Source organism: Lepidochelys kempii, chromosome 3, assembly GCF_965140285.1.
Source record: "Lepidochelys kempii isolate rLepKem1 chromosome 3, rLepKem1.hap1, whole genome shotgun sequence".
NCBI lineage: Eukaryota > Metazoa > Chordata > Testudines > Cheloniidae > Lepidochelys > Lepidochelys kempii.
The window spans coordinates 189,910,188-189,931,310 of record NC_136382.1 but is presented as its reverse complement, the minus strand read 5'-3'; the positions used below and the strand labels follow the sequence as shown (position 1 = coordinate 189,931,310).

At 40.0% G+C, this 21,123-nt stretch overlaps 1 long non-coding RNA gene across 8 annotated transcripts in view; it reads right to left on the bottom strand.

The window, feature by feature from the left end:
• LOC140909618 (uncharacterized) overlaps positions 1-21,123 on the bottom strand; it is a 754,751-nt gene that overhangs the window by 176,735 nt on the left and 556,893 nt on the right. For 7 of the 8 annotated variants that reach the window (XR_013635607.1, XR_013635614.1, XR_013635613.1 and 4 more), the window contains exon 7: positions 17,322-17,478. This is a non-coding gene — a long non-coding RNA (uncharacterized LOC140909618). Of the gene's footprint in view, positions 1-17,321; positions 17,482-21,123 lie in introns of all 8 variants that reach the window. The other variant, XR_013635609.1, reaches the window with a different exon arrangement.

The window sequence follows — 21,123 nt, the reverse complement described above, 5'->3', positions numbered from 1 at the left end:
TCCCTCCATTTAAGCAGTGAGTTCTATAATTTATTACATCTCTTTGGTCATCAACTCACTATACAAACAGTTGGTCACCAGTGACCAATTACATTAAGGTTAAGCAACATAACTTTAAATTAGAAATAAGCTAATGTATCTTCATCAAGGGCCTGCTGTGTTTTCACTGCTGTTTATGAGATGATACTAAATGCGGATATGGAGCACGCTCACTGGGACCAATTCCTATCGGCCTGAAAATGGGAAAGTCTTGAGCCTACTCAGGTCCAGAGCTAATTAATGGGATAACATCTGCTTTAAGCATTCTGCTGTAGTAATTTCTATCAACTTCATTGTGAAGGTGCATGGGAAACTAACAGAGAACTAAGTATCTATCCTGAACCACATTAATCTGTAATGGATCTGAAAATGTGAATTTTAATATTGCTGTCATCTTTAGGGGGTTATGAATGGGGGGGGATTTTTCTTGTAGATTATATGGATTTTTTCTCCCCCATGGAGAATATCCTAAATTCAATCTGCACATACGGCGTGTGGTTTTGTTCATTTTTTGTTTTGTTTTGTTTTAAAGAAAGGGACACAGCAGTAGATGAAGATGACCATGTGTCTTATCAACAATCAATTTTATACAGGAGGATGTTGAAGTGGTTTTATCGCATTACTTAAAAATACCCAGCATGAATTGCCAAAGAAAAAAACATGGTACTGTAAAACTGGCTTTGAAAGTGATAAACCCAATTACTTCATTTTATCAGCTTGTGTATAACAAGCACTTGTCTGAAGGACCAGGCACAAATTTATTTAAATTTGTAATTTAAATAAATATAAATTGAATGGAGTAAATAAAATACTACTACTACTACTAAAAATAATCCACGATTACTTAAAAACAAACACACATATCCGAATCCAGAAGTCCCTTCCGCTGAAATTTCTCACTTATTCTGCAATTTGTTAAAAGATTTTACTTACAGTCAACAGTTCAGAGCTATATTTTGCTCCTATGTTTTTCCAGAAGGCCAAAAAATGAGAATGCTCAGGATAAACTGGTTTATTTTTTATGTTACATAGTCAAACAAACAGGTATGTGCCACCAATGCATGCGCTTGGAGGGGTCAATAAACAAAAGAAAACGTATTGCTTTCTCTTTATATTAATATTATTGCTTAAGCTACATTTTACTGATTTAATTCTTTCAAGAGACTACATTGGGGAATGAATTGCATGCAAACAAAAAAATGGTCCTCAGAATAATGAAATTACATTAATAGTTGTTCACCTTTACCTAGGAGGTGATGAGTTCAGATGTCAACTCTATGGAATATTTTCTATAATTTGTTTGCCATTGTGCATATTCTATTTATTTGTTTGCTGCTAGGTATTGAAATATTCAGGCTATTGGGAATTAAATGCTTATTTGACTAACAATGCTTATCTGTGAATTAATGGTATAAACCATGGTGTTTTCTAAAAGATTGTCACTCAGTTTTATTTATGGAGATGCTACTCAGACAAGATTCAAGGTCTTTCAAAGAACATTGCTACGTCTCATGCATAGGGGAGAAAAATATTATTTGCATTTTTAACAATCCTATATAATTGTATAAATTATTGAAATGAAATAGTGCCTGCTGTTGTTACACACATACATTATAATTGCACAGTGAAGCAGCATGGTGTATCGCACATGCCGTATACACAGTGGGTTGTTCTGGGGCAGAATTTTGGTTTTGTTTTGCTTTGAATCAATATCTGTTACCAAATGCTCATTAGAGCCATTAGGATTTGGGACCAGAAAATAAATTTGGTGTCTACTGTGCATGAGCACATAAATATGGTCAGCTTCATTACTGCAGTAATATTCTGATTTGCTAGTAGGACTAATGGAAGCACCACACTGATAGTACTCCATGCCTCCCTTCTGCTAGCATGCCATAAGGCAATAAGGTTGCAACAAGGGTGAACCCTCAGTTCTGTTGGTCTACCTATCCTGCTGGTGTTATTTGAACCCTTATTTTCCTTAAGGGGACCATCTGATTGTCTTAATGTGTACACAGGGATAATATAATCACATTCGTAGTAAAAAAAGAGCTGCAAAATTAGAGGCTGCTTAATAATAATGTAATGTTATGCTGGAGTGATTGGCAACTGTTGGTCCAATTATATAACTAGTTGTTTCTTAAAATTCAGGGAGAGGAGATGGATATCCAATATGCTGTAAAGTATAAAAGAGCTGGACAGGAAATAAGGTGCGTTGAATTTTTTTTTTAGTGCTTTGATCAAATTAGAACCAGGTTGATGAAAGGAAATGCCTTGGGTTCTCTGCTTGAAGTTTTGTGTGCTACTAAAGGCTCTTGAAATGATCAATTTTGCATGTCAGTAAGTTTAGACTAGCCTAGTCTTCTATCTATGAAAGAGAGACAGTTTCTGTACTTGATCACTCAGACTTCTGGCCCCTGTGGGACATTAAATTTAGCAGAAATTAAAGGGATGAGGGAGAGGAGACCATCATAGAAACCAGTGGAAGAGCTCTGTGTTGGGGTTCTGTGTTTCAGCTTTCTGCACTGCCTTTGCATTCCGGTACCTTGACTCAGAGATGATAGGGTTGGATAGGAACATGGTGATTGCTTGATGAATCCCCCTACTCTAAATGCAGGATTATCATCTACACTGGTCTCTTCAGAGTTTCATCTAATCAACCACTGAATATTTCAGCACCAGCTTTCACTCCCTTGTCTCATTCTGCCCCACCTACCAAAGCAGTTATTATATAATGGCAGCTGGCTGTTATTATTTACCCAGTGTCATAGTTGTGCAACCTGAACAGTACTAGGACTGCTCACTTCCGCTCCACCTTAAGGAGCACCACTCTAAAAAAGGGCTGTAGAGGATGCAAAGAGGATGTGCGACCATGATCCTATCCTTGCTTTGCCCCATGCACAAAAAGTGGTCCCAGAGCGATTGTGTCAGCCTGAAACACAGTCCCTCCAGTGCTCCTCATTGGGCAGGGTGACTTTGTGGAATTTAAATCATTGCCATGAGTTGAGGGCAGTACAATCTAGCTCTTAATTTTTCAGGGCTGTGCAAAACCATGCTGAAAGTCTACCGCACCCTAGCAAGCCTTATTTCAAAAGACAGGAACCATGGAAGGTTTGTTGTGAAGTCCTCAATTCAGTCCAGTGCACATCAGCATTTCTGCTACTGGGATGTAGGGTCGAGATAAAAGAGCTCTGAGCACATTCATCTTATTTTTATATAGCATCATTTAGATGCCAAATTGTGAGTGTAACAAGGTTCCTGTGCCTGATTGTATCAGAGACTAGGTAGACAGCTGAAGGAGGCCCAGATGTTAAAATAACTCTTTCCTTTGCATGCAGTACAGTACCTGCACAGGAACACTTTTGCTTTGGCATGATTTTCTTCCACAAGCAACACCTCCAGAAAGTACTGGTTCCAGAAATGATATTCCAGGATTGGGAATACTGACAGATTGGTGCAGCAACCTTCACCCAGGTCTCCTGATTCAGTATTGTGTGAAATTACATCAAAATGCAGTGGTGGTTTTTTGTCTTTGGTTTTGGTTCTGTTGCTGTTTTTCTTAGATGTGGAGTACTTGAATAACTGTCCATTTCTATACCAAAGCAACTTCTTTTGAAAGCAACTTTCTGTTCCCCGGTAACAGAAACAGTGCACAGCATCGAAAACGACAAGACATCAGAGTATAATTTCACAAAAAAAGAGGCACGAGACATTATGTGAATAACATTTTTTGAGTTCTAAGATTGGAGTTACAGAAATATTTGCATGATTCATTTGTATGGTAAGATAGTCATATACATTCCAGTGTTAAGCATTCACTAGTGCACATGCTAATAAGGTATAATTTGGCAATATGATAGAGGTCCTTCCTTCCAGTTCTATTATCTGTGAAAGATACAGTCTCTTGCGCCAACTTGGTTGCATATCAGGAGCACTTTGCTCTGCAGCCAAGAAAACAAAGAATGCTCAAGTGCTGGGCCAGCAGAGCTCAAAGTATGGGAAGGAGATGGTGCCGCTTAGGGAAGAATGCACTCTGCTGTCTGACTGAAGATACATTTATATTAGCTGCTAAAATAGCCATCAGCTTGGAGGGGGTAAAAGATCCAAATAGCTTTGGCCTACAGAATGAAAAGGGGAAAAAACTGTCCGCCGAGGTACATGTTGGAGACAGTGCTTTGAGTTACACAAAATATAGCTGTGGCATTCATTCCGTGGTGCTCAGGCTGAACACTGTTCTGTTAACTCTACATCTCTGCGAAGGTGCTGTACACTGCACTGGTAAGTTAGCCCCAAAAGTGTATGTTCTTCAGCAGAGATTTCTCTCTCCCATCCAAACAAAGGTGCTGTAGCACTTTCCAGTGGGGTACCCTTTTTTTATGCCATATAACAGAAACAAGTTTTCCAGGATTAACTCTCAGCTGCGGTACTTTAAACATGGGCTTTTAACAGCTTTGACCTGGGTTCTGGCTGTAACTGCAGTCCCTCAGGGGATGTTTCGGGGGGTGGGGTGGGGGGGTCTCATCAAAAATATGAGAAAGGGAATAAAATGAGGATGGAACATTTATTTAAAGTATTTTCCTTAACATTTGATCTTTCTTTCTTTCTTTCTTTCTTTCTTTCTTTCTTTCTTTCTTTCTTTCTTTCTTTTTCAGTTAGATCACACTTAATGTGATTCCATGACACCAGTGCTGTGGATGAAATTGAAAACTGTATTCTTCTAAATGTGTTCCTAACATTCCATTTTTTACAAAACTGCCAGGGGCTATTCTGCATTCCCACAACTGCTACAAATGTAACATATTGTTTTGCAATAAAAATTAGCTATAAAAGTGTGAAAAATACCAGAGAGCCAAATGTGAGAAACAAGAGATGGGGGTACGGCTTTAGCACCCTTTTAGTGGACATTTTATTTATTTTTCAAATGGTGCAGACACATTTATAGCTACTGTATTTCAATTATCTCTGATTTCACACATTTTATGCAAATTCCAAACATTTTAATTGCAAATGAGAAGGGAACTTATTTTTAAAAGTGGAGCAACCCAACATTTCAGATTGTTCTTGATTTTAATTCCAAGTTTGTCTACAGCACTAATACAAACTTTTCAGACTGCATTTCTACACTGTGCCTTAAAATTCAGCGCAATTAAAAAAACAAAACAAAAACAAACCAACTACATGGCAATTAGTTTCAATTCCAAAACCTTTTCTTCACCTTTTACAAGCAGTTCAGACTTCCTAAGTAGGAAAGGTTATGAAGTTGCAGTGGTTATTAATGGAACACACATTGTTTCAATAAGAGTTAGTGATTTAATAGTATCCTCCATGACTGATGAAAATGAATCCATTATCCTGTACTACTCTCTCTCTCTCCCTCTCTGACTTCAATATCTTAGGACATGGTGTATTAGCTCAATCCTGGCTTAGCTGTCATTCAATAGAAAATTCTCTAAACAGAATAAACCACAACTCAGCCTTGGCTGGAGGAAACTATCTGCAACACACTGGAGACCCGGCACAAGAGTTGTCCTTTTCCAAGTGATATTTCACAATAGCTCACTCTACAGAATATTGTATAAGGTCGATGGCCTTCAGAGCTGTGCAAAATGTTGCTGACAAAGTCAAAACCAGCAAACCTGTTTGGAGTTTCAGACAAGGCTGGGCCAGTTTTTGAGCAAACGAGGGCCAAGTTGAGGCTTTAGTGGTGGCTTTGAGTGGAAGGATAGACTTATGGCCATGGACTGGATTCAAGAGATCCAACGGTTCAATTAACAGCTCTGTCACACACATCTTCCGTGACCTTGATCAAGTCATCTAAGGTTAGATTCTAATGCCCTTTCTCATACCGTGTAGTAGGTTTTACTCCAAGAGTCATCACGCTGAAGTCAACAGGAATACTCATGGAGTAAGGCGTTACCAAGCAGGGGCGGCTCTACCAATTTTGCCACCCCAAGCAGTTGCTGCCAAATTGCCACAGCTGCAACAGCTGCCACCAAACTGCCGCCGCCCCCGGAAGAGCGGTGGAGCTGCCGCCCAAAAGCCACTGTGATGGGCAGAGCGGTGGAGCTGACGCTGAATCGCCGCCACGGGACACGGACTGCCGCCCCATTCTGAATGCTGCCCCAAGCACCTGCTTGGAAGGCTGGGGCCTGGAGCTGGCCCTGTTACCAAGCCAGGCCCAGGGTATCAGAATCAGACCCTTAATCCATCTGTGCTTTCCCCTCCCCCGCAATAAGATGGGGATATTAGTACTTCCCTACCCCACAGGAACATTGCAAAGATAATGTCATTACTGTTGGTGAGGCAGTTGGACTCTGGCGATGAAGGCCACATAAGCAGAAATTATCCACACTTTAATGGGTTTGATCCCCAACCAGGCAAAACAATCTGATTTCAGGTGCCTTTTGCTTTGAGTTTTTGGCTTCTTTTCAAACACATTTTCTGGAGCTGTGACCTTCTAAAAACAGGAAATAAAAAGATTTAAAACAAGCCCCTGCAAATAAAAATGTTGGGTTTTGTGCCACCCTGGAGTCCAAGTCAGCAAAGTACTTAAATACACATGTAACTTTATGCACATGAGTAGTCCCATTGACTTGCATGGGATTACTCACATGTTCAATGTTTGCAAAAAGAAAAGGAGGACTTGTGGCACCTTAGAGACTAACCAATTTATCTGAGCATAAGCTTTCGTGAGCTACAGCTCACTTTATCGGATGCATCACTTATGCATGCATCAATGTTATGCATGCACTTATGTCCATTGTTGAATCGGGGCCCTAATGGCTGACTACTGCGCATACTATATAAAGATTATGAAAAGTTCTAACTGTTTACCATACTGTACCATGCACATTTTTCTGCAAATGGAAACTTCCTAAATTCATTCCCTAAAATGTGTTTTAGGTTCTGATAGTTTTTCTCTTTCTCTCCTGTAATTTAAATGTCTAGCGGAAATATTCAAAATGAATGAAACACAACTTTAGTCAAGGTCTCTGAATTTCAAACCAAACATTATCAGAACAGTGACTAGCCCTGTTAATATTCTTTTCATTTGATTAGAGTAATCTGCTGAGATGCTGCCTTATTCTTTATCAGCTACCTTTTAACCAATCAATACTTTAGGGTTATAGTTTTTTTGAAGACAAGATAAATTCTCTAGGCACTGCTGACATTGTATAGTTGCATATTTAATAACTTTTCAGATGATTCAGAACTCTGGCAATGTAAGAATCTGTCCAGAAAAAACACTAAACCTTAAATTTTCAAAGCTGTGTGCAGGGATTTGGCCACCTGACTCCTATTAATGTCAATGAAAATTTAGCTGTAGAAAAGGCAATGTCTTTTCCCTCAGATCATTCCCTCTCTGAAGGGAGCCAGAGAACAGAAGAAAGAAAGAAAAAGAACTTTGCACCATGGATCAAGACCAGTAGGGCCTGCTAAACAATCAGGTTTCAGAGTAGCAGCCATGTTAGTCTGTATTCGCAAAAAGAAAAGGAGTACTTGTGGCCCCTTAGAGACTAACCAATTTATTTGAGCATAAGCTTTCGTGAGCTACAGCTCCAAAAGCTTATGCTCAAATAAATTGGTTAGTCTCTAAGGGGCCACAAGTATTCCTTTTCTTTTTGCTGAACAATCAGGGAACATTTGTTTACTAAAATTAGCAAATGTTTCTATGCATCCTGAAGTAGAAAAGTCTATAGAGTTATAGTGGGGAGGGGAGAAATGAGATTTGGTATGTTTGAAATATCATTAAAATATATATTTTTAAATTTTGCTCCACTAAAATTATCTGTTTTCTTACGTATTAATTTTGCTGCAAATAAAATTAGTTGTCAGACCTCTGTTTATGGCCTAATTACCTTTTGTGAGGGGGAAAAAAGAGGGGGGATAAAAGAAATAACAACAAAGAATGGATATTTACCTACAGTAATTGTAGTTCTCAGAGCTGTGATGTCCACATGGATTCCCCTCCTGATTCTCAAACACCCAATGTATGCAAGATCAAATTATCAAATTATTTTGGCTAGTATTATTTTGATCTTGTATGGATACCAGATATCTTCACTCCCTGTCCCCACCGGAAGACATAAAGAGTGGAGCAGCCTCAAGTGTCCCTCAGTTTCTTCACCAATACAGAATCCCAGAGGAGTAGGACACCACAGTAATGTGGAAGAAAGGCAGCTCATGGGCACATGGGTGAACACTTTTCAGAAATGATAATTCCATAGCTGACCTATCAGTCCTCATCCTCAGAGGAAACCTGTATACCACCTCCAAAAGTTGAGCTTGGAAACTTAAATTCAGAACCAGGCTACACACTAAAAATCATGGTCTCAACAAAAACAATGAGTCCTTGTGGAACCTTAGAGACTAACACATTTATTAGGGCATAAGCTTTCATGGGCTATAACCCTACAAAAGCTTATGCCCAAATAAATGTGTTAGTCTCTAAAATGCCACAAGCACTCCTCATTGTTGTATAGCTCATTACAACAATTTGTCTTTTGTCCTTAGACTGCAGAGGTGTTAATTGCCCTCTTCATTTTAAGTGGTTTCTTGCATCATGTGTTACTCCCTTATGTTTAACAATCTGTCCCACCTTGTATTTAGCTGTGACACTCTGGTTACCTTTTCTGGACCTGAAGAAGAGCTCTGTGAAACTTGAAACCTTGTCTCTTCCACTAGCAGAAGTTGTTCCAGTAACAGATATTACCTCACCCACCTTGTCTCTCGCATATCATGGGACCAAAAGGGCTAGAACAACAATGCAAACAAAAATGTTTTCTGTTTGCTTGGAGCTGAATACTTAGTCCTAATTAAACAATGACTGCAGGACAGCCCTACCAAAATGGACATCCAGCGTGGAATCCTCTACTAAGGAAAAGTATCTTGTAAATGTCTGGACTGAGCTCCACATCACTGCCTTCCACATTTCAGAAATGGGGACATTCTCCAAACAAGCAGCAAAGGTTGTCTGGGCTCTAGTTCAATGTGCTCTAAAGTGGTCAGCCTGGTTAGCTCGTAACATATTATTGTATTGCTGGAGATCACATTTGATAATCTCTGTGAGGATATTGCCTGACCCTTGACCTGATCAGCACAGACCACAAACAGTCTAGGTGTGTACCAGAATGACTGTATTCTGTTCAGGTAATATGGCAATGCCCTTACTACAGCAAGTGTATGAAGTTTATTTTCCCCTTGGATTGAGCAAACTTTGAGGAGTAAAACTGGAAGATGAATAAATGGATTCATTTGGAACTTTGAAACAACACTGGACAGGAATTTGGGATGTAGCCCTGATAGTAACCCAGTCCTCATGAAACACTTAATAAGGGGGACCACCATGAGGCCCTGAATCTACCGTAGCCATCAAGATACCATAACGGCTACTAAAAATACTTTATTGACATGTGGTATAAGGAACAGGTTACTAAGGGCTCAAAGCAGAGACCTATGACCCTGTGAATACTATATTGCGGTACCAAGCAGCAAGGGGCTCCCAAACTGGAGAAAAAACATGAATAAGGCCCTTAAACAATCCAGAGTGAGAAAATACAGTGTGGCCCTGGACAGGAGGGTGATGTGCAAATATCACTGTTAGATGTACCATTACAGAACCAATAAAAACTCTAGGTTGTTTCAAAGTTAGTAGAAGGACATTGCTTCCCAAAAGAACCTGATCATCTCACACACATGGGGCACATTCTTATCAAGAGTAGAATCAAAATGACAATCACACAAAGAAGAATGAACAAAAACTAACATATATAACATTAGCACAGATGGTGGGGGGCACTATAAGAAGATGTGGGGGAATTTCAGAAGGAGTGTCATTTCCCAATGCAATCAGGCATGTTTGAGGTTTGAGTTTCTATGTTATATGTTGTAAATGTAAGGCTGGTGAGGGACAAAGTGGAGGGCCTCTGACAGCCATTTCAATCTCTACCCTCCTTTCCTCTGCTGGGCAGTCAATTTAGAGCTAAAGAATAGCAAGATGAAGAGTTAGTAATGGTCAATGCTGACATTAACATTGGAGAATTTGTCAGTGGCTCATTCTAGGGGCAACTGTTTTGGAAGGTTCTTTCAGTGGGAGATGACGAGATCTGAAGAAGTCCGAGTGAGGGCCAAGAGGAGATAAGCAAAACGTGGAGTGACCATTTCATAGATTGTAAAGCCAGCAGAGATCATTAGATCATTTAGTCAGACATCTTGCATATCACAAGCCATAGAATTTCATCATGAAAGCATGTCGGTATAACTAGGCTCTTATACCATGCCCATTACTATTGTGTCTGAGCAATTCTCGTTTAGCAGGACAGGAGCGAAGCCAATGAGCTTTATCTTGCAGGAGCAGCGAGGAGACCCTGGAGCCAAGGGCATAAGACTGCAGCTGATAGATTCCAATCACACCTCCATGTAGATACATATGCAATGGCCAAAAAACCACCATGTTAGGTTCCCCCATTGTGGATTTTCTTATGCATTCATTAGTCATAAGAGTGGGAAAGAAACCTTGTCTCTGGACCCAAAACCCTGAAGATTCTCTGGAGATTCTGAGGCTCGGCCCCGGCAGATAGCCATTGATGAAGAAAAGTTGTCCCTTTGCATGGGTTCTGCAGCTCTGTCCATACACCCTGGCTAATCCTGCTGACTGGGTCTGAACCTGGGGTTCTTCCTTAAGAGAGATCACCACCGTGAATGTGGAGACAAGGAGAGGGCATTTTCCTAGCTCAGTCAAGCAGTGGCAGCAAGTGGCTCAGCAGTACAAGGAGGGAGGGAGAGGCTGCTGATATCCCTTGCATGTGAAGGTAAGAGAGAGGCAGAAATCTGGACACCATCTGTCTCTGCATGGGCACCATCCATGTTAATACAGCTGAGACTAAGCCATGTCTAAACTGCAGCTCTACCTGACAAATCTAAAGGAACTGAGGCATTAGGAGATGAGTTAAGCTGATCTTAGCTGGAAGTTGCTTTTTGCAGCTCTCCTTGTCTGTAGCACTGCCTGCAAAGAGAGCTGTCTACTTGTAAAATAGAGTCCCCTCCCTACTCCTGCAGGATAAAACCCATTGGCTTCACCCTATCCTGCTAGAGGAGAATTGCTCAGATACTACAGTAATGGGCATGGTATAAGAACCTAGTTATACAGACATGCTTTCATGATGAAATTCTATGGTCTGTGATATACAAGAGTTCTGACTACGTATGTATTCATTTCACAAGACGTAAACTAATCTTTCTAGATAGAAAACAAAACAAAACATGTCCCCCAGAAGTGATTCTTATGTAGTTTGAAATCCAGTATTTGTAAACTTACTTTAGTGACCTATGTACAGAGTTTACATAAAACTGAGATCTTTGCAGCCCATTAAAAGTTAATATAATACAAATACTGACAGGCTCTGAGGACAATGTTTCTCTAAGGAAAATAATAGTTCCTGAGATTGTGCTTTATTGCCCTAAGCTGAAGAACTTATTTTCCCAACTACTGTCCTCAGAGACAATCTCATTTTCATCTCATGTGCACCACACTCCCTGAACTCACCAGTATCGGGCTGACTCTGTGGCTCTATCTCCTGACTTCTTGTTGAGAGAGGACCATAGATGTTAGCTCCTCATACAGGAGCCACAGAGGAGGAAGCCAGCAGGTTCCCTCACCCACCCAGGGCATGGACTGCTACCAGAGCAGTCCTTTAATCCTCCAGCATTTGTTTCCCCCTTACTCTCAAAACCAACTTTGCTGATATCAGTTCTCTCTCCAGCTATATGTTTGATGTAAAGAAATGCCCTTCTACTACTGCCTGTTTAGAGTGGAAATAGTACAAGTCAAGTTTTGGTTGTATGATCAGGTATTAACCAAGAAAAAAGATCCCAAAGATAAACACACACACACACACACACACAATTTCATCTCTGTTACATTCTGATGAGCAATATCACTTAAAAAAAAAAAAACGTTTTTGACAATATTTGTGGGGCAGGGCTCTCTCTAAAAAGCAGCAAAATGATCAATGAAAAATGGCAAGTTTTACCACAAGCCTGTTGATGTTCATGGAGTTAGCAACAAATTCTGCCAAACTTCTCATTTTGCCCAAATTCTTCCCATTTTTTGTAATTCAGAAACTGAAAACTTGGGTGCAGTTGGCTGTTGCTAAACTATAAAAACAAAATTCACTGCAAAAGTTTATCAAAATGCATGCAAACTAAAGCCAGGCATGTTTCTTTCAGATCTAGAAAGGACAGAAAGAAGAAAAAAACATGTGGAAGAAAGGGAAAAAGTCTTGAATGGACATGGTAATTCATAGTGGAACTGCTGCAACAGGATTTCAAAAGTACACTATTTGTCAAGTCCATTTGTTTTAAAAAAGACTTTCCGTGAAATAAAAGAGGTTTAATACTTGACTAAAAGTGACATAGGCAACTTGCAGAGGAATGTAGAATAGTGGAACATTTACTCTCTGCTAAAGCACTGAACTTTTCTCTTGGTGCGGTTTCTTCTTAATTCCTTGCACAACATTTTAAAGCCAATGTTTGCTGCAGAGACAAGATGGTGCCACCATATGTTCCTACTTCCATCTTTAATGTTGACCTAATAAAAGAAATAATTCTACTTTTGGAGCACAGAAAACAATCATATTAAAGTAACTTAAGCATCTTTTAAACAAATTATGAAAACACGTTTCAGGTTCTGGCTTTTACACACAAAAGTGGCTAAATCTGGAGGAATATTGCATATGTTGTCCGTTTTGCATATGTGATGTACAATATTATTTTAGTGGGTCAGCAAAGACTGGATGTCAGTTTATAAAGGAACTTTAGATCTTTCATCTTCAAGGCAATAAAAGTCATGCAGAGCTTATAACAAGCTGCATACTACGGTTTGGTCAAATTAAAGCATAGTAGTATGCCTTTCCAGTTACAGTGAGGTAAATATAAAGGCACTTTCACTGATACTCATGAACCAACACAACTTTTGGTCTAATTACTACATTTTCATTTAATATACTTACTTTATCACTTTTTATCTCAAGTTCAGGTGATGAGACAACCTAATTTTTAATGGAATGTACTCAGATTACATTTAGAAGAATTGAGCAAAGACATGCTGGTTTTGCTGTCCAGATTGCAAACTGCATAGCAAGTATTTTTGTTCGATATGAGAGAGAGCACGAGGGGGGCGGGGGAGGTTTGGTTTGGTTTTTACAATCCACCTTTCCTACCAGAACTCTTTCTTTTTATTGAATGGCTGTCCCTACATATTCATGATCAAATACAAGAATTCACACATAATACTAGCTCCCCCAAAGTTCTCTGCCTTGCATTGACATTCCTTTACTAATTGGAATCCAGTTTAATTTTGCTGTTTTCATGAACTCACTTGCTACTTGAAATGTTGTTGTTTTTTTGGTGGGGGATGGTGGGGGGAGGCGAGAAGGTGGTTTTGTGGTAAAACTGACTTTTTTTTACAACTGCATTTTACTATCCACCAAATGCTGTTTAGTCATGCGATCCCCAAACAGTACTGAACCCGTACTTTAACTAGTGCTCTCCACTTACGCTTAATAGTAGAACCACCAGATGTCCCAGTTTTAAGACACAGTCTCGCCTGCTCTCCCATGAGCAGGTCTAATGCTGCATGCCGCGGTCCCTGTTGATTGTCAGAACAGTAATAGCACTGATGAGGGCAGAGTCAAATGACAAGGGAATGAGAGAAAGTAGATGATCTTCCCAAACAAACCTCTTTAAAGGAGACCCACAGATCCAATACTGACTATGTTTTAAAGGCCATCACTAGGAGTTACAGTTATCCCACAGAACATTTGGATATTTAGCACAGGATGGGTAGATCAATTTTAAAAAGTGCCTTTTTCCTTCCACAATTTTTGCCACATAAACTGACATCCTCCATTTCCCTTGCAGGTCACATATTCAGTGCTTATTTCACTCTCACTCTATAAGCGTGCTATTGCATGAAAAAGTATTGTACATCTATAGTTCAAAAATCTTATATACACAGAATACAGCATTCTAGATTCAAATATGCAGACTTGGTGCCCAGAAGACAGGGCAGCAGTTGTAGAGGATACACAATTCCCTTCTTTCCCATCCTATTCCATTCACTCTGACTCACTCTGATCTGTACTTCTGATGGAAATATGTTCTTATTTTGTCTGCTTCCTTGGACACATCACTTCTGATATGCAAAATCACACAGAAGACAAAAATGCCATGAAAAAGTTGCTTATATTTTGTAGCTGGCATTAAAAACTGTTTTTGGATTGGCTAGTTTATGACAGGCTGTCGGACCTGACATTTCAGGTTGGGATCTCACTGTGGCAGCTTCTTCCAGTTCTCCCTCCTCCTTCAAAAACAGCAGACTAGGAACATGAGAGAAGCACCCCTCTCTGCCTTGCAGTCGGGCCTCCACCACTACCTGCCAGGAGGAAACAGTCTTTATCTGGATGCATTGCTGAATAGCCTGAATTCCCCACTCTGTCTTCTCCCTCTCCAGCATGTCTTCCCCTTCTCCAGCATGTCACCAGCTGGCAGGGAGGCGCTTACCCTGGGCCCCCAAAGAGAAAGGAGAAAAACACATCTGGGGCCTGCACTAAATGCTGGCTCCCTGGCAGCTGGCTGAACTCCCAGCTTGCCTCACTCCCTGGGACAGGTACAGGAAAGAAGAGCACTTTCCTTGCATCTGACCAAGAGGAAGACAAGAAACCCTGGGATACAAGGAGGAGATCTGGAAAGAGATCTCCGGGGGCTGCTCCTGCTCGTCTTCCAAACCTAGTCCTGTGGGAAGAGGGTGAAAGGGTCTGGTTCCTGAAGAGACAGTAATCTGTACATTGAGTGCACTGAGAGTGATGGAGATTGGGTGCTGTGTGTGGGGAGGGCAGCGAAGGAGACTGGGCTTGTGTGGCAGGCAGACTCGGTAAGGGTGAAGTTGTGTGTGTGTGTGCGTGTGCGCAAAATACTAAAAGCCTAGGTGAGCTGCAGCATTTTTACATAGACCTGAGATTTAATTTCACACTAATCCTTTATGTCTGGTTATACAGGGGAAGGGAAAAATAAATGATGACAGAAGTGGAAGGCCCCTGATGTGCTGGGCTGCAGGGGACCCCAGATGTGCTTGAACCAGCCCTGAGAACATAAAATGCAGAATTAGATAAAACTGGATGACATTAAAAAATGTAGCTTGTGCTGCAGCCCCTGTATACATTTGCAGACGATAGATCAAACAGTAAGCGATATCTTTAAAAGAAAAAAGAAGACAGATTTAAGAAACTAAAGCCTTGTAATAAATAATACATTATTAGTTAAAGAGATGAACTGACAAAGAAGCACTGCTCTAATCTCTTCCCTGCAACAACCAGAACAGCTGATCACGAACACACCAGTTTTCCTTTGGCCTGGGCAAGGCTTGGTGCTACCCTACAGTTTCACTTAGAATACTACATGCAACTAATCTACCAACGTGATTAAGTAACATGTCAGTGACACTGTCATTTATCTGCTGTAATTTTATCTTGCAAAAATATAATTTCCCAGGGTCTTTTAAAGAATACTGTTGAATGTTTTGGGCCAGGTTCAAATTAGGAGGAGGGAACGGATCATTTCATTGAAATGAACCAAAATCTTGTTTTGGGTTTGGGAATAAGGCCCCCGCCACAGAAACCTACAATGTATGGCATTAAGCACCTAAGCCCAGCAGTGTGACAGTCTCTTTGATAGGCTCTGACACCAATCTGAATGTAAATTTTGCATGTGGCCTGCACTCTGGGGCTTGCTGAAGCAGTAGAGTACCTCATGGGCTAGTTCACTCCAGATTTCCATTTATTCATTTAGAAACTGAAATGACATCTATCCATCCAAACAAAGATTTTAAACACCATCCGCTACAAGGAAGAACCACCCATTAACATGGCAGAGGCTCCATTCACTTCGCTTAACTAACAACTGTCTCAAAACAGCAAAACATGCACCACTACCCTCATACCCTCAGCCCTCCCCAAAAGCACTACAAAATAGATTATATTTAAAGCACTCTGCTAAGCCCAAGAAATCCAGGCTTTTTCAGAGCCAGAGTGGAGCAAGTTCCCTAATCAAGGAGTCCTAACCTTTCTGCCAGATCTCTATTTTCTACAGCAAGGGAGCTCCAGCTCAAACACCTCCACTGAGGTCAATAGCAATCTTCCATTGACTTCAGTGTGGCCAGGATTTCACCTGGGGAGAGGCAGGTCCAAGCCACTTAGGGTGTTATAGACCAAAACACAGCATCTTAAACTGCACACAGAAACCATCAGGCAGGCAGTGCATGCTGTGGAACACTGATGTTATGATGAGATATACCACTTCAGAGGAATAACTGCTTGAAAAGGTAATACTTCTGGCATAACAGCCATTCGGGCCACGCACTGATTTTGCAATGTAGATCCAGGCAGCAACAGAGAACAAAGGAATGCACAGGTTTCACAAAACTGTTATTTTTAATGTGAACAACAGGTTGGTGTTCTGCTATCATAGACCCAGGCTGAATTAAAAAAAAATTATCCTGCTTTAATAGCATAGAGACTAGACAGATTTTATTTTTTACCCCCAGTAATTATTTTTAGCATGGCTTTGTGTAAGTCCACACTTCCCTGAAATCTATTTGATCACACTAAAACATCTCTGTATCTTGACAAGACTAGAGGTAAACGTTGACAATTTAACTCATCTACATTACAATTTAGGTTAGAAGCAGTTTCAGAGATGACATCACATCTAACAGGCTTTCTAATTTATTTTCTAAGTTATTCTGCATGTTACCTAGCTGAGATACCAAAAAAAGCATTTTTAACTCATAAAACAATGACAGATGCAAATTTATAATAGGAAAACAATAGATTGTTTCATTGGCAGTGAAACAACAACAGATTCAAAATTGACCTTTTTTTAATCTATTAAACTTTTTATTTTGACACTAGTTATTTTAGTTTTGGAAAATGTATGATGTAATGATGATCAGAAACAACTATGCCCTCTGGTTTTTTTTCCTATATTGAGTTGGTTTTGGTCATCAGCTCAGGAGACCAGAATGATATGGCAAAGAATCATAATCCAAGCCAAACACACACAGGTATGAGAACTTCTACCAAACTTTGGGAATAGTATTAAGAGATCACGGCCTTGTCTAGACTACCGGGGTAAAGTTGAGCTATGTTACACTACTCCAGCTACATGAATTACCCTAGTATCCTCACTGTGCTGCGTCAACAGGACACGCTTTCTGCTCGACTTACCTTACTGTTCCCGAGGAGCTGGAGTACCAGAGTCAACCAGAGAGCGCTCTGCCATCGATTTAGTGGGTTTTCATTAGACCCGCGAAATCATCACCTGCTGCATCGATTGTAGAAGTGTCAATCTCCCGGTAGTAAAGACAAGCCCTAAGAAAATGTTCTGCTAGGAGAAAAAATAGGGTCAGTGAAGAATTGAGGAAATTGCCTTTGAAACTATTTCATCTTGAAAATCTGACTTTCCTTCTTGCCTTCAGTGGGGCTCCGCATGGGCACAGGGGTCCACTCATATAGAGCAATTTACAAGATTGGGAGGTTGGTGATGTACTTTGTCCTTTACATGTGGCTCTTTCTTCCTCCATGCCATCCCTCATTTGCTGCTGCCAGGCCCTCTCTCAACTTCTAAATAATCTCAGTCTCAACTGCAGTGTCACCATCTTGTCAGAAGTGGTGTATAGGGGCTCTACATAGCCCATAAATTCCCCACAAATACCCACCACAGCAAATGTGTTTAATGTTGGGCGCTCTTCTCTGGTACCTCTGATGGACGTATCTCCCTTCTTTCTTTCTTGCTACCCATCTCAAGCTTCCCCCTTCCACTCTCTCACTGTAGGCCCATCCCTTTTCATCCATCCCCTTTAAGGCTCCCCTTTCCCTCCTTCCTCTGCTTCACCCTCTTTATAGTTACCACTTCCTTTCCAACCCAGCTGGCTCCTCTTCTCTCCATCATCCTGGGGGGGCAGCAAAAGAGAGAAGCACCAACTGTGAGAGAGTTGACTGGACTACAGCTGGCTACCTCCCTATCTCTGGAAAGTTGGGAAGTGAAGGAGTGAAGAACAGCCGGAGAAGCACAGAGGCAAATGCTGGAAACTACAGAAGGAATAACTGCTGCTACTGGCCAAAGGCAAGAACTGCAGTAAAAAAGACCCACTTTCCCCCAGCCCAGCTATTTGAGACATAATTACTATAATTTTGTCCCTCCTGAACCCTTTCACTAGGCAGACTCATTCACAAAGGCAGCTGCCTAATACCCAGAAGTCTGATAATTTTGCACTTTTTCTAGCTTGGGTTTTATTAGTTTAAAATTTGGAAATTCTAGAACAGATGTAATGAGTAAAAAAACTCAGATTTCTATTTATCTTAAAAAAATAAAAGGCAGAGAAAAACTAAAAAAAACCAAAATGCCCACAGCCATAAAATGAAGACAAAGGTTTTCCCTGTACCTCCCTCTTAGGATTTTCATGTTTTCTAAATTGTTCTGTATTTCTGCAGCTTCTTCTGATATATCTGAATTTTCTAAATGGGAAGTACTGCCAAGGTTCTTAGTCCCAGGCAGATGAAATGCCATTTTTACTGTGTTGTAATATGGCTTCCTTAAAAAGAAGTTAAAAGGATTAATAAAAAAAAAAAAAACCCAACAACAAATATTCACCAACCCATATGGTCAATAATTGCTGTTTAATAGTCCTCCTATTACAAACCTAAAAAGCAGCAGCCAGAATTACCAGTAGAGTATTAATAAACAGGAATGAGTTAATAGTGCATAAAGACCTTCTCATGGAACAGTGGGGGAGTTGAATATTCTTTTCTTAAGTCAGCTGTAAGTAATTACTACATGGTGTGCTTCTGACTATTACCATAACAGAGCAATTGGACGTGAAGAATGGATAATAGTATGGACATGGAGGTATTTTTAGAACATCAGCAGTGAGGCAGGTAAATGCCCTGCTTGAGCACAAACCTTTAAATAAGTTTAGAAGACATTTTTTTTTCCCTAGCCTTGGTAGAATTTTGAAGAGATCAATCTAATAAATTATTTAAAATAACTTCGTAAAGAAACGCCTGTGATATGTAAATAAGAAAAATGACAAAAAAAAAACATCTAGCCCACGCTACTGTATCTACATAATCACAGGTTCCTTCCTGTTTCTTTCAGAGTAGTGCCTTCATCTGTATGAAGCAGAGTATGGCTTCACTAGCTTCTATTGGCTGCCCAGGTAAAAGCTAAAATATTCAAATAAGAACTGCAACTGTGATTGCAGGAGTTGTGGTTTTTCTAAAATTGAGTTAGTCATCCTCAGTGATTTAATGATGCATATCATTTATTTTAAAATATTATTATAGGAGCATTCACTGAGATGCAGCTTCTTGTTCGCAGGACTGTCCATTATGCTATGCAGCAGGGCTTTTCATGTACGACTACAGGCTGAGATATTGTCTATCGACACAACGTATGCTCTTAGATAAAAACAGCTTGAGACTTTTGATTCAGAGAGTAGTAATTTTGTAAATGCACAAAAATATAATTTAAGGAATATTTTGAATTTTTCAGGCTATAGGTCCTTCTACTATTGTTGCTACACAGGGCAGATGTTGATTTTTCAATTTGCAGGTTTGTTAAGCATCATGGAATGTTTTGGTTCTCAATCAAGAATATTCTTCCCAAGTGGTTCCAAAATCCTATGCTTGAAAATAAATGCATGTCCTTTTTGTTTCGTAGCAGCATGTGTTCTGCGTTCAATAGAAGGATAAGACAGATAATTTGATGCCATTTATTGGACCAACATATAAGTTTTAAGCCACAGGCTCTAGGGATGTAATGTAATGGCGGGTTCTCTTTGTCTTACAAAAGCAGTTTATATAAGATGAGCTGTGATGACCTGCTTACTGTGCTCCACATAGAAACAATACATTTTCTGAATATTATTAAATACCAGAGACTATGATGTCATCTGTGCTGTGTCTGTCTATTCTGAGGCTTTTAGCTACTAGTGACATTATAAAAGTGCTACCCTTGTATTTATGGGATAATATTCAAGTGGAGGAATATACCATATACCAGGTTAGAAAGACACACACATACATACACACACACGGTGAAATTCTAGCCCTACTGAAATCAGAGAGTTTTGCCATTGACTTCAATGGATGCAGAATTTCTCCCAAAGCAAAAGGTGTTTGTTACACATATATTTTAAAGCCACTGGTATTAGCCCTGTATTTTCACATGACAAACAAATACTCTACATACCACAGTAACAAGGTAGGGCCAAGTTCATCCCTAGTATAAATTCACAGACTTTCAGGGCATTTGTATCAAGGATCATAATGGCACATAATGTTTTCTTGGACCATATGAATTGAAAAGTGTTGTCTTCTTAGACTAACCACTGATGTCATGATATGGAGCTGATGAAAATAGCTATGAAGGGTGGGTTGAACAAGTAACTGTCCTTGGGCGAGGCAGGTGGAAAGGGAATGAGGTGACTGAGAACAATAATAGTACTTGACACTTCTATAACAAAGGATCTCAAAGCACTTTACAAACTTTATTGAGTTCAGCCTTACAACAGCCACCCACCAGGATACTAAGTATTATCTCCAGTTTAAAAACTGACCTATTACCACGCAAAAAGGCTGAGTAGAGCTGAGTAGATCTTCTGAGTGCTAGGTCTGTGCCTTAAACCAAGGACATCCTGTACTTTTAAGATTATCCTTTCCTCCATATAAATTGTGAAATATTAAAGACTCAAAAAGCAAGAAATGAGAAAAGCTATAGGGTTTATAGAGTGATGTTAACTGAGGGCATGATTTAATCCCTTCTCCCCCCCCCAAATAAAACCTAAATAATAAAAGGTGCCAAACAACCTTAACAAATGTTAACAAGAGTTAAGAACCTTAACAAGAGTTAAGGAACAAACACTGCACATCAACAAAGTCTTTGGTATAAAGAACCCCACATCAATCATTTGGTTTTTAGCCTTTTTCTCCACTTGTCCCCATCCCTTCTTCTGTATGTTGTCTGGTT